This window comes from Budorcas taxicolor, chromosome 4 (assembly GCF_023091745.1).
Source record: "Budorcas taxicolor isolate Tak-1 chromosome 4, Takin1.1, whole genome shotgun sequence".
NCBI classification, from domain to species: Eukaryota; Metazoa; Chordata; class Mammalia; order Artiodactyla; family Bovidae; genus Budorcas; species Budorcas taxicolor.
Window position 1 is genome coordinate 58,792,213 of NC_068913.1, and position 18,337 is coordinate 58,810,549.

Consider the following 18,337-nt stretch of genomic DNA (forward strand, 5'->3'; position numbering starts at 1 on the left):
CGGATTTATGTTGGTGTATGGCAAAACCAATACAATATTGTAAAGTAATTAACCAATTAAAATAAATAAATTTATATTAAAAAAGTTTGCATTTCTAAACCATTATAAATTTCTCCTATCCTTTTCTGTGATTTTCCTTCTTCCCTCCCTGCCTCCCTCCTTTTCTTTTCTCCCTTCCCTTTTTAAACTTGATCACACCAATTTACTTTTTTTTCATTTATCACATTTTCACCTAATTTATTTTACCAAACATATCCAAATATCTTTAAATATTTCTCTGCAATGTGATTTTTAAGAAATTCTAGTATCTAGTGTAGACTGGTAGTCTACAGTCCATGAGGTCACAAAGAGTTGGACACGAGTGAGTGACTTCACTTTTACTTTCGGTAACCATATACCAGATGGTTTAACCATTACTATTTTATTTTATTTTTTAACTTTATTTTACCTTACAATACTGTATTGGTTTTGCCATACATTGACATGAATCCACCACAGCTGTATGCAAGCTCCCAATCCTGAATCCCCCTCCCACCTCCCACCCCATATCATCTCTCTGGATCATCGCTATGCGCCAGCCCCAAGCATCCTGTATCCTCTATCGAACATAGACTGGTGCTTCGTTTCTTACATGATAGTATACATGTTTCAATGCCATTCTCCCAAGTCATCCCACCCTCTCCCTCTCCCTCACAGTCCAAAAGTCCGTTCTATACATCTGTGTCTCTTTTGCTGTCTCGGATCCAGGGTCATCATTACCATCTTTCTAAATTCCATATATATGTGTCAGTATACTGTATTGGTGTTTTTCTTTCTGGCTTACTTCACTCTGTATAATCGGCTCCAGTTTCATCCATCTCATTAGAACTGATTCAAAGGTATTGTTTTTAATGGCTGAGTAATACTCATTGTGTATAAGTACCACAGCTTTCTTATCCATTCATCTGCTGATGGACATCTAGGTTGTTTCCATGTCCTGGCTATTATAAACAGTGCTGCGATGAACATTGGGGTACATGTGTCTGTTTCAATTCTGGTTTCCTCGGTGTGTATGCCCAGCAGTGGGATTGCTGGGTCATAAGGCAGTTCTATTTCCAGTTTTTTAAGGAATCTCCACACTGTTCTCCATAGTGGCTGTACTAGTTTGCATTCCCACCAACAGTGTAAGAGGGTTCCCTTTTCTCCACATCCTCTCCAGCATTTATTGCTTGTAGACTTTTGGATCGCAGCCATTCTGACTGGTGTGAAATGGTACCTCATTGTGGTCTTGATTACTATTTTAATCAGTTTTCTGTTATTTGTATTTAGGTTGGCTTAGGTATTAAGCTATTATAAATCATGCAAGATGAGCATCCTTGTACATGTTTTTGATTATTTCCCTGAGGATAACTTTCTAAATATGACATTTTCAGGCCTAAGGATAAGACCACTTTAAAGACTTAGATATATTTTGACAAATCACCTTTTGAATAGTTAGTAAAGATTTTTATTTGTGCAAGCAATATATGGGAGTGTCTGGAGTGTTTGTAAAACATTAATGTATCACTCTCTGTATATAGAGAGTACAAGTGAAGTCTAGGAGAATGAAAAATTAGCAACTCACTCTACTTCTAAGTTAAAATTGTATATATCCATTTAAATATTTATTAATATATCTTTAAAGGCTTGCTTTTTGAAGAAAAGTTGAGAAATTTAGTATCTACAGAAATGCAAGTTATTTTTATGTGAATAAAATTTCATGCAGAAAAATCAAAAGGGTGAGGAAAATATTCACCTCAATTTAAAGTGGATATTTTTTTAAAAGCTGAATAAAATGTGATTAGATTCATGTCTGGGCTTTCAAGGATATGGAATCCCGTTGCCTAACACAATGCTTGGCAGAATCGGAATTCCGAGTTTTTCAGTGATGAAGGAATGAACGAGTGAAAGAAAGCATAAATAAATTTTTATAGCTTCACTTCCTTAACGAAGGCATCCTTTATTATCTTTTAATTTGGACATATGAAAATATATCTCTGTTCCAGCTCATGTGAAACCTGTACGAATTCTACACATGTGAGCAGAGAGAGGCTGCCAGGATTGTCTGGCCAAGGTGTGGTAACTGGTCTAGGCCAGAGCTCTGAAATAACTCTACAAAGGGGGCTTTCTCTCTGGGACTTACTGATTATCACCAAATGCTCCTGTGGGCAACCTTTGGACATGGAGCAGGTGTGAGGAGCCCATTATTCTATACTTACTAATAAAGTGTCAGATGTAACTAGGATTTAATAAGTATGAATTTCCTGAGATGCATTATGATTTGAATTTCTTCCTTGTAGTACTCAAGTGTAACTGAGTATGTATATGTGACTCTAGGCTTTAATCACCTTGCCAGTTAAGGGCTCTGAGGTCAAAAGTTTGAATAATTTTTAAATTAGATGGATGGTCATTGTAGGGGGTCAAGTATTAAAGGCTATGGGTAATAAGTACCTTTTACCTGAAAAAAAAAATGCCCCTTTTCTAACTTAAAGCTTCATGCAGACTTGGGTACAGCATAGTCCATTTTATTATGCACACCTAGTAAGACAAATCTGGTAACTCTAGAAGCCATGCAAACAGTTCTCTTCAGTTCAGTTGCTCAGTTATGTCCGACTCTTCATGACCCCATGGACCACAGTTCGCGAGGCCTCCCTGTCCAACAGCAACTTCTGGAGTTTACCCAAACTCGTGTCCATTGAGTCAGTGATTCCATCCAGCCCTCTCATCCTATGTTGTCCCCTTCTCCTCCTGCCTTCAGTCTTATCCAGCATCAGGGTCTTTTCAAATGAGTCAGCTCTTTGCATCAGGTGGTCAAAGAATTGAAGTTTCAGCTTCAGCATCAGTCCTTCCAAAGAACACTCAGGAGTGATCTCCTTTAGGATGGACTTGTTGGATCTCCTTGCAGTCCAAGGGACTCTCAAGAGTCTTCTCCAACACCACAGTTCAAAAGCATCAATTCTTTGGTGCTCAGCCTTCTTTATTGTCCAACTGTCACATCCATACATGACCACTGGAAAAACCATAGCCTTGACTAGATGGACCTTTGTTGGCAAAGTAATGTCTCTGCTTTCTAATATGCTCTCTAGATTGGTCATAACTTTCCTTCCAAGGAGTAAGCTTCTTTTAATGTCATGGCTGCAGTCACCATCTGCAGTGATTTTGGAGCCCCCCAAAATAAAGTCAGCCACTGTTTCCAGTTTCCCCATCTATTTGCCATGAAGTGATAGGACCAGATGTTGTGATCTTAGTTTTCTGAATGTTGAGCTTTAAGCCAACTTTTTCACTCTCCTCTTTCACTTTCATCTTTAGTTCTTCTTCACTTTCTGCCATAAGAGTGGTATCGTCTGCATATCTGAGGTTATTGATATTTCTCCCAGCAATCTTGACTCCAGCTTGTGCTTCATCCAGCCCAGCATTTCTCATGATGTACTCTGCATAGAAGTTAAATAAGCAGGGTGACAATAATCAGCCTTGATGTACTCCTTTTCTTATTTGGAACCAGTCTGTTGTTCCATGTCCAGTTCTAACTATTGCTTCCTGACCTACATACAGATTTCTCAAGAGGCAGGTCAAGTGGTCTAGTATTCCCATCTCTTTCAGACTTTTCCACAGTTCATTGTGATCCACGCGGTCAAAGGCTTTGGCATAGTCAATAAAACAGAAATAGATGTTTATCTCTCCTTGCTATTCTTTGGAACTATGCATTCAAATGGGTATATCTTTCCTTTTCTCCTTTGCTTTTCACTTCTCTTCTTTTCACAGCTATTTGTAAGGCCTTCTCAGATAGCCATTTTGCTTTTTTGCATTTCTTTTTCTTGGGGATTGTTTTGATCCCTGTCTCCTGTACAGTGTCATGAACCTCCATCCATAGTTCATCAGACACTCTATCAGATCTAGTCCTTTAAATCTATTTCTCACTTCCACTTTATAATGCAAACTGTAAGACACCTGAATAGTAACAGAAGGAAGATGGCATTTTAGACCATCTTATACATGTTCTTTCAAAATTATGGCATCTAATAATAATAATAATTTTATGATCAGAATATACATTTATCTTAACTGTACTTCATTGCTTCCTGGCTAGTGCTACAATGTTAAAAGTTTACAGCAGAGTACTATATCAGTTTCTTCTCTTACTTTAATAGTCCTCCACCCCCACCCGCCCACCCCAATAATTTCTCTAAAATAATGGTTCTTCAAAAGAAGTTTGAGGGCCACTGTTGGTTCTTCATGGCTGCAACTGGGGACTATGTCATTGAAAAGCACAAGTGAAAATCGCTCAGTCATGTCCGACTCTTTGCAGTCCCATCACTATAGAGTCCATGGAATTCTCCAGGCCAGAATACTGGAGTGGGTAGCCATTCCCTTCTCCAGGGAAATCTCCCAACCCTGAACTGGGATCTCTTGAATTGCAGGCAGATTTTTTTACCAACTGAACTATTAGGGAAGTCAGAAAATCACAAAATTTTATTTAAACATTTTAGATTGTATGTATAAGCAGAGTGGGTGGTGCTCTTTATAGAGGTCTGAAAAGATTGACAGTATAGCTCCTAAAGAAGTGAGGTTAAAACTGGGCTTTGTTGGTAGATTATTGTTAGTGAATTGTGGCTGTGGACTTTTTTTAAAAAAATTAAAAAGTGAAAGAGAAAATGAATAAGAAATTTATAGAAAAAAATTGAAACTGTAATAATATCATGTACTGATGGATGGCTGTGGCTAAATCTTACAAGGTGAGAAATCTATCATGTCTCTGTTTAATTCTCTAGGGGAGTTTTATTTTCCTAAATCAAGACATAAATTTTACCCCAACTGTCATATGATTTGAACTTAGGCACAAGCTGAGAATTTAGGATACCCTGACAATAATATTTGTTTGTAGGAGGAATAAAAATCCTTCCACATCATCTTTGATCAGAGAGAACATTAAAGCTCAACTTCTGTGTTATATTTGTTTCTAAAGCAGGTTTGATACCTGCTCTTTCAAGCTTTAGCATAATTTACTAACATCTGTTGAAATCTGCTGACTTATATGGTCTTTCTTAGAGTAAATGATGTAGTACTTAGGTCAGAACAAAGCATGTAACCTTTTGTTCATGTAACTTAAAATTTTTCCAAAAGGAAAAGAAAATTATATTTCATCAACCAGAGCTAAGAACTTAGATTTTTTAATGTTCACCTTTATTTATATATGTATATATGTTTTAAAAATGAAACAAAAACATAATGAGCATAATGTATCTGAAGAAGATATTTTTCTTCTTCAGTAGTTATGCACATTGACGTTTTTTCTGGGTTAATTCCTGAGGCAGAACAATTGAAATCTAAAAAAGTAGGCTTACTTTATTTGCTTAGATGAAATGAAACACTGCACAAAGAATTTAGTAGTGGGGTGTGTGAAAGAAAGTCGCACATGTCCGACTCTTTGCGATTCTTGGACTGCAGCCTGTCCCGCTCCTCTGTCCATAGAATTCTCCAGGCAAGAGTACTGGAGTGGGTTGCCATTTCCTTCTCCAGGGGATCTTCCCAACTCAGGGATCAAACTCAGGTCTCCCGCATTGCAGGCGGATTCTTTGTCAGCTGAGCCACAAGGGAAGCCTGGGGGGTGTGCAGTGGTAGTAAAAATTTCAGCCTGAAGACTTCCAGGTTAGTTCCGGCATACCTCAGAGATATTGAAAGTTTGGTTTCAGACCACCTCAATAAAGTGAATAGTGTAAAGCAACTCACGTTTTTTGTTTGTTTCCCGTTGCGTATAACAGTTACGTTTACATTGTATTGTAGTCTATTAAGTGCAATAACATTATATCTAAAAATAAAGTATTTGTTGTTGTTGTTCAGTTGCTAAGTGTCTGACTCTTTGCGACCCCATGGACTGTAGCCTGCTAGACTCCTCTGTCTGTGGGATTTCCTAGACAGGAATACTGGAGTGGGTTGCCATTTTCTTCTCCAGAGCATCTTCTCGACTGAAGGATCAAACCCATGTCTTTCACTGGCAAGCAAATTCTTTATCACTGGAGCATTACTTAATTAAAAAATACTTCATTACTTAGCTTCTAAGCCTTTGAAAGTGAAAGTGAAGTCGCTCAGTCATGTCCTACTCTTTGCGACCCCGTGGACTGTAGCCTACCAGGCTCCTCCGTCCATGGAATTCTCCAGGCAAGAATACTGGAGTGGGTTGCCATTTCCTCCTCCAGGGAATCTTCCCGACCCAGGGATCAAGCCCAGGTCTCCCGCATTGCAGGCAGACGTTTTAACTTCTGAGTCACCAGGGAAGCCTTTAGCTATTCATAATCTTTCTGCTGGTGTCAGGTTGTGTCTCGTTGCTGACTGCTGACTTATCAGGGTGGTGGTTGCTGTAAGCTGGGATGGCTGTAGAAATTCCTTAAAATGAGACAAAAATGAAGTTTGCTGCATCGGTTGACTCTTCCTTTCATGAAGAGTATCTCTGTAGCTTGTGCTGTTATTAGGTAGCAGTAGAACTTCTGCAGAATTGCAGTCAGTCCTCTCAAACCTGCCAAAGCTTTATTAACAGAGGTTGTATAATATTCTGAGTCCTAGTTGTCATTTCAGCAGTCTTCTCATCATTTTCTCCAGAAGTAGATTCCGTCTCAAGAAACCACTTTCTTTGCTCAGTAAGGAGAAACTGCTCATCCTTTAGTGTTTCATGAGATTGTAGCAATTCAGTCACATCTTTAGACTCTACTTCTAATTCTAGTTCCTTTGCTTTTCCTAACACGTCTGTAATGACTTATTCCCCTGAAGTCTTAAATGCCTCAAAGTCATCCAGGAGGGCTGGAATCACCTTCTCCCAAACTTCTGTTAGTGTTGGTATTTTGACCTCTTCCCATGAGTTGCAAATGTTTTTTAATGGCATCTAGAATGGTGCACCCTATAGAGTAGGTTTTCAATTGACTTTGCCCTGATCCATCCAAGAAATCACTGACTGTGGTGGCTAAGGCTGACAGCTAAGGCTATACAGTTACAAAATGTGTGTGTGTGTGTTTTTAAAGTACCAAGGATCTTTATTCTTAGGTCTGAAAATGTATTTCTTGAATAATGAGACTTGAAAGTTGAATTTACTCTTTGATCTATGGACTGCAGAATGGATGTTGTGTTAACAGGCATGAAAACATTCGTCTTATTGTATAATACATCCATCAGAGGGCTTCCTTGGTGGCTCAGTAGTAAAGAATATGCCTGCCAATGCAGGGGACTCGGGTTTGATCTCTGGGCTACAGAAGATCCCTTTGGGAAGGATATGGTAACCCACTCCAGTATTCTTGCCTGGAAAATTCCATGGACAGAGGAGCCTGGAGGGCTACAGTCAATGGGGTTGCAAAAGAGTTAGACACGACTGAGTGACTAAACAAGAACATAGCCATCAGAGCTTTTTGAGAACCAGGTGCATTGTCAATGAGCAGTACTGTTTTGAAAGGAATTATTTATTTTTTTCCTGAGTAATATGTTTCCACAGACCTTAAAATATTCAGGAAACCATGTTGTAAACAGATGTGCTGTAATTCAGACCTTTTTGATCCATTTACAGAGCACAGGCAGAGTAGGTTTAGCATAATTCTTAAAGGCCCTGTGATTTTCAGAATGGTAAGTGAGCACTGCTTCAACTTAGTCTCCAGGTGCATTAGCCCCTGATCAGCCTGTCCTTTAAAAGTTTTGAAGCCAGACATTGACTTCTCTCTAGCTATGAGAGTTCTGGATGGCATCTTCTTCTAGTATAAGGCTATTTCATCTACATTGAAAATATGTTGTTCAGCGTAGCCACCGTCATGAATTATCTTAGCTAGATCGTCTAGATAAATTGCTGCAGTGTCTACATCAACACTTGATACATCCCCTTGTACTCTGATGTTAGGGAGATGGCTTCTTTCCTTTAACCTCATGAAACAACTCTGCCAGCTTCAAACTTCCCTCCTGCAGTTTCTTCACCTCTCTCAGTCTTCATAAAACTGAAGAAATTAGGCTTTGGCTAAAGGGAATGCCTTGACTAGTTTGATCTTCTAGACTTAAAACTTTCTCGATATCAGCAATAAGGGTATTTCACTTTCTTAATATTTGTGTGTTCACCAGTGTAGCACCTTTAATTTCTGCCAATAACATTTCCTTTGCATTCACAATTGGCTGACTTAGGGTAACTGGCTTAAGAGGCCTAGCTTTCAGTTTTTCTTGGCTTTCCACATGCTTTTCTCATGAAGCCTAATCATTTCTAGCTTTTGTGTGCAATTCTTTCTTTCACTTGGACACAGAGGTGATTGTAAGGTTATTCATGGGCCTGATTTCAATATTGTTGTGTCTCAGGGAATAGGGAGGGCAGAACAGGGCAGTGGCTAGTTGGTAGAGCCGTCAAATCACAAACGACATTTATCAATTAAATTTGCTGTCTTACATGGGTGCAGTTTGTGGTGCCTCCAAACAACTATAATAACATGAAAGATTACTTATCACAGATCACCATAGTAAGTATCATAAAAATGAAAAAGTTCGAAATGTTGCCAGGATTACCAAAATGTGACACAGAGACATGAAGTGAGCATATATTGTTGGAAAAATAGCACTGGTTGATTCTTGATCCAGGACTGACACAAACCTTCAATTTGTGAAAACACAGTATCTGTGAAGCATAATAAAGTGAAGAGCAATAAGAAGAGATATGCCAGTATTTAAAAGGAAAAACGTTCTAGGCAATAAGCAAAGGCTTGATCTTGTCTTGAATCTTATGGAAAGGATATTGTACTTGATTTTGTTTCCCTTTGTCCTATTGTTGCTATAGTTATCATTATCATTGTACTTGTTGACTGGTAAGAAATGAACTGTTAAGAAATTTCCTATATCTCTCTTTTAACTCTCATAACAACCCTATGAGCTGGGTGGCACTGCAACCATTGATGTGGAAATGAGGTTTGAAAAAGGTTAAGTAATCTGTGTCAGATAATCTGGCTAGTGGGTTTCTCAGGTGGGTAAAGAATCCACCTGCCAGTGCAAGGGATGAAGGAGATGTGGATTTGATCCCTGGGTTGGGAAGATCCCCTGGAGGAGGAAATGGCATCACACTCCAGTATTTTAGCCTGGAAAATTCCATGGAAAAAGCCTGGTGAGCTACCGTCCAAAGAACTGAACATGACCAAGTGACACGCACACACACACACACAGACACACACACACACAGACACACACATACATACAGTCTGGCTAGTAAGGAAGTGGAGACCAGATTTGAACATAGTTTTCTCTCTTTAGAGGAAGGGCTATCCACAAGATTTGTCTAAGTTGTTTGCTTTTTTCTTTTTTTTCCAGTTATAGATATACATGTATCTGTTCTTTTTCAAATTCTTTTCCCATTTAGGTTATTACAGAATATGGAGCAGCATTCCCTGTGCTGTATAGTAGGTCCTCGTTGCTTATCTGTTTTAAATATAGTAGTGTCTGCGTGTCCAAAAGACTGATCTAAGTTGTTTTAAATATAGCAGTGTGTACATGTCCAAAAGACTTATCTAAGTTTTTTGTTTTTTAATCCTAGTGCTCCACAACAAAAGCTTAGGAATTGATTGTGTGAGAATGCAAGAAAAGAAAATTCTCTTCTTCATTTAAGAAAAGAAAGGCATGGCTGCTTTTGGGTTTTTTTTTGTCAGGAATCCCAATGACTAGTGATGTTTTCCCTCTTACTACTGGAAATCTCCACTGCTGGTAGGAAGATCTGATACGATCACACATTTTGAGATACAGGTAGAAACTCCTGCATAGGAAAGAGTATGGCGAAATGTAGTGGTCCTGCACTGCTGGTAGGAATATAAATGGGTGCTGGCCCTATGGAAACAATTATGGAGGTTCCTTAAAAAATGAAAAATACAGTTACTATATGATCTAGCACCCCCACTCCTGGGAAGCTATTTGGAGAAAACTCTAATTTGAAAAGATACTTGCACCCCAGTGTTTACAGTAGCACTATTTACAATAGCCAAGACATGGAAGTAACTTAAGTGACCATCAAAAGATGAATGGAAAAAGAATGAAATAATAACATTTAGAGCAACATGGATGGACCTAGAGATTATCATATTAAATGAAGTAAGTCAGAAGGAGAATATGATGTCACTTATATGTGGACTCTAAAATATGATACAAATGAACTTATGTACAAAACAGAAAGAGGTCCACAGATGTAGAAAACAAACTTATGATTACCAAAGAGGAGCGCAGGAAGGGATAAATTAGGAGTTTGGAATTAGCAGATATATACTACTATATATAAAATAGATAAATAACAAGGTCCTATTATATAGCACAGTATTCTATTAATATAAAAAACCAGAATGAATATATTCTGTTATATATATATGGAAAATAATATTTAAAAAATATACAACTGGATCATTTTGTTGTATACTAGAAACTAACACAACATTGTAAATCAACTATAAATAAATTAAAAAACCTCCTAAATTAAATATTCTCTGCTATTTCTTACTTCAGAAAACTGCGTTATTTTCTGTTGGTTGTAATTTTGATGTAGTCTCTGGGAATCTAGGATTTAAAGTATTATGACTTTTAATTTAGATTTCATACATATAACTTCTTTGGTTTGAAAGGACTGCTTGTTCTGTCTGAAGCAAACTGCCATTCCCACAGTGGGTAAAAACAAGATGTAAAATTTCTAAGAAATAACATGGTTTTACTAATTTTTCTAAAATTGCAGCATCCAAATGAAGTTTCTTTCATTTCTTATATAATATTTTCATTTTGAAGTTAGAGCATTATTTTTCTTCTGAAAAGTTTTTTAGAAAACTAAAGAAGTAAAATTTTTTCTTTTTATAAAGAAATTTAATTGAAGTACAAACAACTGTGGGTTTTTATAGTGATGTAGGAACAGTTTCCTGATTAAAGAAAGTTTTTCTTTATGAATAATGTTATTTATATTCATAAGTATTGTTTATATTTATAAATGAACTGTAAAGAAAAAAATTTGTGATGCTCTGATTAGCATTATTTCATTATAGATACTGTCCAATTTTATTCCTGAGGCTTAAATTACCTACTTGGCCCAACACAAAAGGTTTCTTACTATGCTTACTCATCCAGAGTGTGTTTTCTTTGAAAGAGATGTATACACTGTTAACATAATGTACATTCGGTAGGAAACATCTTAGTTAAATATGATTTCAAATTATTTTAATCTTTTAAACTTAAAAGTATAGACTTACTATTTTCCAGCCACTGTTCTGGGGTTGGGCATATACAAAAATGAATGAAATATGGTTCCTGTAATTGAGAAACTTACAGTTAAGTGAATGAAAGATTCATCTGTATAGGCAGATACCTATAATATTTTAAGGGCTATCCCTGAAGTTTACCTGAATTGTTAAGGGAGCACAGATTGGGAGATGATTAATTTAGCCTTGTGCAGAAGAGCAAAGATAAAAGAAACTATTGTTTCTTTTACAAAATCAAACAAGGTCTTCCAGGTGTTGACTGATGATTCTAATATTTTACTGCTTGGAATTTGACATGCTTGCTTTGGGGATTTTCCTTTCCTCTGCATGAATCTGTAGTTTACAAGGCATTACCTTTAGGTTCTAACAATTAACATTAGAAAAGTTGGTGGATGATTGATTCTGTAGGGGAAAGATGAATGGAGGTGTCAAAATTTGAGTCTCTAGAGATTATTCTGTCCCTAACCGTGGAGCACCAGCATGTAATTTGCTAATTTCCTCAGGGAAACTTCAGCTTCTGGGTCTAAGATGGAAAAAGGGCTCTTTATTGGGTATATTAATTTGGAAAGTCTTTGGAAATTTCATTAGTTTATTTAAAAAAAATTCTTTCCATTAAATGTATTAATATCCTTACTTGCCTAGGTGTCAAAAACCCAGACTTGAGAAGTAATCTCTTCTTAAAATGCTTTTATACTCTTGGAAAGAGAGACAATCAGATAATTATAAAAATGCTTAAAACTGCTATAATTGGGCATCTTTAGTGGTCCAGTGGCAAAGACTCTGAGCTCCCAATGTAGGGTCTCAGGTTTGATCCCTGGCTGGGGAGCTAGATCCCATCTACTGGGGGAACTAGATCCATATAACTCTTGGGAACCAAGAGTTCCCAAGCCACAGCTAAATATTTTGCATGCTTCAACTAAAAGGATCCCACATGACATAAATAAGACCTGATGCAGCTAAATAAATTAATGTTTAAAAAACCTCTATGATAGTAACAGTCACAGGTTTTGATGAGGAACTTGGGGACATTTGTTTATCTAATGGAGACTGAAGATGGGAATGAGGAGGAGAGGTGAGGAGTGATGTGAAAGAATTCCTGGGAGATTGCCTCATGGAATTCAAGTGTTTTTTTTTGAAGTGTGAGTTAAATGGTGGGAAGGGGAAAGAGGGAAACATTTCAGCCAAAAATTTTGCTTATATTATGTCTTGGGAACTATGGACAGAGAACTATGGATGGAGGTTCATAACACTGTAAAGGAGGCAGTGACCAAAACCACCCCAAAGAAAAAGAAATGCAAGAAGGCAAAGTGGTTGTCTGAGGAGGCCTTAAAAATAGCTGAGAAAAGAAGAGAAGCTGAAGACAAAGGAGACAAAGATACACTCAACTGAATGCAGAGTTCCAGAGAATAGCAAGGAGATCTAAGAAAACCTAAAGTGAACAGTGCAGAGAAATTGAGGAAAACAATAGAATGAGAAAGACTGGAGATCTCTTCAAGAAAATTGGAGATACCAAGGGAACAAAGATGGGCACAATAAAGGACAGAAATTGCAAGAAATCTAACAAGCAGAAGATACTAAGAAGAGGTAGCAAGAATACACAGAAGAAGTATATGAAAAAGGTCTTAAAGACCTGGATAACCATGATGGTGTAGTCACTGTAACACTCAACCAGAGCCAGAATGCAAAGTCAAAGCATTACTATGAACAAAGCTAGTGGAGGTGATGGAATTCTATGAATTATTTCAAATCCTAAAAGATGATACTATTACAGCACTGCACTCAGTATGTCAGCAAATTTGGATAACTCAGCAGTGGCCACAGGACTGGAAAAACTCAAGTTTTCATTCCAATTCCAAAGAAAGACAATGCCAAAGAACATTCAAACTACCGTACAATTGTACTCATTTACATGCTATCAAGGTAATGCTCAAAATCCTTCAAGCTAGGCTTCAACAGTACATGGACCAAGAACTTCCAGATGTACAAACTGGATTTAGAAATGGCAGAGAAACCAGAGACCAAATTTTCAACATCATTGGATCATAGAAAAAGGAAAGGAATTAAAAAAAAAAATCTACTTCTGCTTCATTGCTTTATTGAAAGCCTTTGACTCTGTGGATCACAACAGACTGGGAAATTCATAAAAAGATGGAAATACCAGACCACCTTACCTGTCTCCTGAGAAACCTGTATGCAGGTCAAGAGGCAACAGTTAGAACCTTACATGGAACAGGGGACTGGTTCACAATTGAGAAAGAAGTAGTACATCAGGGCTGTATATTGTCACCCTGCTTATTTAACTTATATTCAGAGTACATGATGCAAAATGCCAGCCTGGGTGAATCACAAGCTGGAATCAAGATTGTCAGGAGAAATATCAACAGCCTCAGATATGCAGATGATACCACTCTAATGGTAGAAAGTGAAGAGGAACTAAAGAACCTCTTGATGAAGGTGAAAGAGGAGAGAAAAAAAGCTGGTCTACAATGCAACATTCAAAAAACTAAGATCATGGCATCTGCTCCCATCATTTCATGGCAAATAGATGGGGAGAAAGTAGAAACAGTGGTGAATTTTATTTTCTTGGGCTCCAAAATCATTGCAGATGCTGACTGCAGCCATGAAATTAAGACACTTGCTCCTTGAAAGGAAAGCTATGACAAACCTAGATAGCATATTAAAAAGTAGTGATATCACTTTGCTGACGAAGGTCCATATAGTCAAAGCTGTGGTTTTTCCATGAGTCAAGTATGGATGTGAGAGTTGGACCACAAAGAAGGTTGAGCATTGAAGATTTGATGCTTGCCATATCACTGCAGATGGTGATTGCAGCCATGAAATTAAAAGACGCTTACTCCTTGGAAGGAAAGTTATGACCAACCTAGATAGCATATTGAAAGGCAGAGATATTACTTTGCCAGCAAAGGTCCATCTAGTCAAGGCTCTGGTTTTTCCTTTGGTCATGTATGGATGTGAGAGTTGGACTGTGAAGAAAGCAGAGCACTTAAGAATTGATACTTTTGAACCGTGGTGTTGGAGAAGACTCTTGAGAGTCCCTTGGACTGCAAGGAGATCCAACCAGTCCATTCTAAAGGAGATCAGTCCTTGGTATTCATTGGAAGGACTGATGCTGAAGTGAAACTCCAATAGTTTGGCCACCTCATTCGAAGAGATGACTCATTGGGAAAGACTCTGATGCTGGGAGGGATTGGGGGGAGGAGGAGAAGGGAACGACAGAGGATGAGATGGCTGGATGGTATCACTGACTCGATGGACTTGAGTTTGAGTAAACTCTGGGAGTTGGTGATGGACAGGGAGGCCTGGCATGCTGTGATTCATGGGGTCGAAAAGAGTCGGACACAACTGAGCGACTGAACTGAAGTGTGCTAGAGAAGACTCTTGAGAGTCCCTTGGGCAGCAAGGAGATCAAACCAGTCAATCTGAAGGAAAATCAATCCTGAATGTTCATTGAAAGGACTCATGCTGAAGCTGAAGCTTCAATACTTTGGCCACCTGATGCCAAGAGCTGACTCACTGTAGAAGACCTTGATCTGGGAAAGATTGAAGGCAGGAAGAGAAGGTGGTGACAGAGGATAAGATGGTTGGATGGCATCACTGACTCTATGAACATGAGTTTGAGCAAACTCTGGGAGATAGTGAAGGACAGGAAAGCCTGGTGTGCTGCAGTCCATGGGGTTGCAAAGAGTTGGATGTGACTTAACAACTGAACAAGAACAATATGATGTCTTGGAGTGTGAGGAAGTAACTTGTGCATGGAGTACTGCTTGTGATTGAGTGTCACTTGTAGGAACAATATAAGTAGGGATTGGTAGGGTCCTATATGTCATGTGTGTGTTGATTTTTATGTTGGAGACAGTCTTGCTGGTAGTCAGGGAAGCTTATTATAAAGGATTTTAGGTAAGGGGAATGGCTTGATGAGATTTGATGCTGAACAACCAGTTAGAATCATGTTCTAGAATCTCAGAAATGCAGTTGAGGGTAGAGTATAAATTTAACTAAGGGACATAATAATGAGTAAAAAGTACATCTTGCTTGGTTGTGAGGCAGGTAAATAAATATGGCATTACTGCATTCTGAGGGTTGTAGTATGAAGTGGTATGGATTGTATATAGAAGAGGAGCAAGTCGTTTGGGATTGCACATTTAAGAGTCATAGGTCTATGGGTGGTATTTGCACCTAGAATATTCATGTGATTTTCTAAGAAAATAAAACAGAGATGAAAGACCTGAAGGTAAGCTTCTAGACAAAAGCAACCTTCATAAGATAATGGTTAAAGAAGAATCATCTAAATCTATGATGTTAGCACTGTGGGTTATAATTGATTATTAGGTTGCAAAATCAATAATGACTTAGTGACTAAACCACCACCACCAAAATCAATAATAGTGAATGGGAAATTAATATGATTGATTATAGACAGGATTTTAAAAACATGGATTAGGAGAGAATAGAAATTACGATATCAGGGTATGTGTGGTAAAGGTGATTATTCTTTTGTGATGTTTTGTTCAGATATGTGCATTTATACTTTGGGTACAGTATAAAATGTCTTTATTATGAGTTGTAATCACAAAGTTTTGAAAAACAACAAAAGAGACTAAGGAAGAACAGTTGGAAATAATTAAATCACTTTTGTTCTTCACTTCTCTGATGGCAAGGAAAAGAAATGGACCCAGTGAAAGTGCAGTGGGAAGTAGATTTTTCTTTTCACTGTAGTTTCTTTCCCCCTAGGCCACCTTTACCACATCAGTTATGTAAGGAGGAAAAATACAAAGAAATAAGGGGAAAGGGCTTGCAAGATAATGAACTGAAGGATAGAGAAGGAGAGGATGAAAGAGAAAATATGAATGAGAAATATGGATGAGAGAGAATAAACCACATATGGACGCCTGGCTTTTAGCCTAACCTGAGTGAGTGACTCCAGAAGCTCCATTCCCTAGCACCATGGCCCAACAATGCCCCTTGGATTTGTCCTGCCACTGCAGCTCTGTTTCTTATTAGGGATAAAGCTGGATGAAGAACCTGGGGTAAGGGTACAAAACTATCTCTAATTAAAATTGTGATTTAGTTACATCACTAATAAAAGTTATTGAGGGCTTAACTAGGGGTCAAGAGCCATTCTAAGCACTTTAAATGCATGATCTCACCAAGTAAGTAAATATTTGTTAAGCCCTTAGAACAACATCTGGCACATGGTAAGCACTTGGTGAGTATTGGATATTATTATTATTTAATTACTAATTATAGAAAAGTTACTAAATATCGCCATTTTACTAGTAAGGAAATTGAAGTATAACAAAGTTAAGTAACTTTCTCAAAATCTTATAACTGGAAAGAAATAGAATCATTCACTTTTGAGTTGGAGGTGAGCAACTGATTAGTATAGGTGCATAGCTACCCACTCCAGTATTCTTGCCTGGAAAATCCCACGGACGGAGGAGTCTGGTGGACTACAGTCCATGGGGTTACAAAAGAGTTGGACATGACTTGGTGACTAAACAACAGTGAAGGGTTATATGTTGATTGGTGCTTGAAAGATGATGACAGAAGAGAGAATAGACAAAATGGGTCTTAAGTGAAAGACATTATGAAAAAAAAAAATCCCTTTGGCTTGGTGACTGGTTGGACATGAAGAAAAAAGGTAAGTAAGATTTAAAGTTGGTTGTCTGGGGAAATAGTGAGTAGGATGTAAGAAAGGGAGAAAACTTTTATGCTAGGGAATGACAATTCCATTTAATAGTATTGAATTTTATGTCAGATAGTCAAGTGAGGATTAGCAGGGAATTCAAAACTAAAGTTAGAGATGTTTAGGCATTATCACATAAAGGAGTTGCAGAAGCTATAAGAGTGTTTGAGATCCCCAAGGATAACCAATAAGTTTTTGGTCACAAAAAATCTGGGGAGTCAAAAATAAAGTAGTAATAATAGCCCCCACACATTTCTACGCCTTTGTTCACACCTGCTTTTTAGAAAACCTACAAGTAATTCCAGGAATCTTTAAAAAGAGTATGTCACTGCTAGGGCTTGTCTGGTGGGTCAGTCTGCAAAGAATCCTCCTGCAATGCAAGAGTTTGATGCCTGTGTCGAGAAGATCCCCTGGAGAAGGAAATGGCAACCCATTCCAATGTTCTTGCCTGGGAAATCCCGTAGACAGAGACTGGCAGGTTACAGTCCATGGGTCCCAAGAGTCAGACACGGCTGAGTGATTGAAACATCACCGTGGCACTACTGCTCCAGGGACAGCCTGTTGCTGGGCATGTTCTGTTTTCCTCGCTGCTGCCCTGGCTTCCGTAGCTCTGTCTGTTCTTGCTGCCAGCCCACCATCTGTGAGTGGGGGGAGCCTCCGTTGTGGTCTAGTACCTTCCCCACCACCACAGCAATTGCTCTTTTAGACCAATGACATTCCCAGAGACCCTGGAGAGTCAGTGGTGAAAAAGCTCTCCTCCTTTTTCTTATTCTACCATCAAGTTTCAGACTTGATATCCACTGACTTTTTCAGCAGTCCTGTCCAGGTGATAGATGTGTTGGCTGTATGGTTCCTTAATCAGTTTCTTATGCCTAGATGATTCCTGACCATCAGATGAACTCTTACAGAAAATCTTTCTCCGTGTCTGCCCCATTGGTCCTTAGGCATATCTAGACTTATCTAAATCCTAGGGTAAAGGCTGCTTACTAGGCTTAGACTGAAGCCAGGACCCTTCCTGCAAGCTCTCTGTAGAAAAAAGAGATCAAAGTGGGAAATTCCCATATTTTCCAAGATTATTTCATCACTTGCTACTTCTGGTCTCTTTACTGTTTCCTGTGGTATTTTCCTGGCTGATTTGAGATTATTTCTTCTTCTCTCCAAATGGAGCAATCAGATGTACCTACTATGGAATTAGGTCCTATCTGAATATTCTATGCGGAGGCTTGATTCACTTTTTTCTTTTATTTCTTCTTAAAATTTTCCATGCCTCTTTAAGGGAGTTTAGTAAAGAATTGACTATCTAGCACAGTTTCCTTTGAAATGAGTATTGGTAATTTTTTTTTTTTTCTGGTTACCTGTGAAGAATCCCGATGAGCCTTTTTGAAAACTC

At 38.2% G+C, this 18,337-nt stretch overlaps 1 protein-coding gene across 1 annotated transcript in view; it reads left to right on the forward strand.

The window, feature by feature from the left end:
• IMMP2L (inner mitochondrial membrane peptidase subunit 2) overlaps positions 1-18,337 on the forward strand; it is a 954,974-nt gene that overhangs the window by 67,417 nt on the left and 869,220 nt on the right. The gene's annotated exons all lie outside the window — the stretch shown is intronic.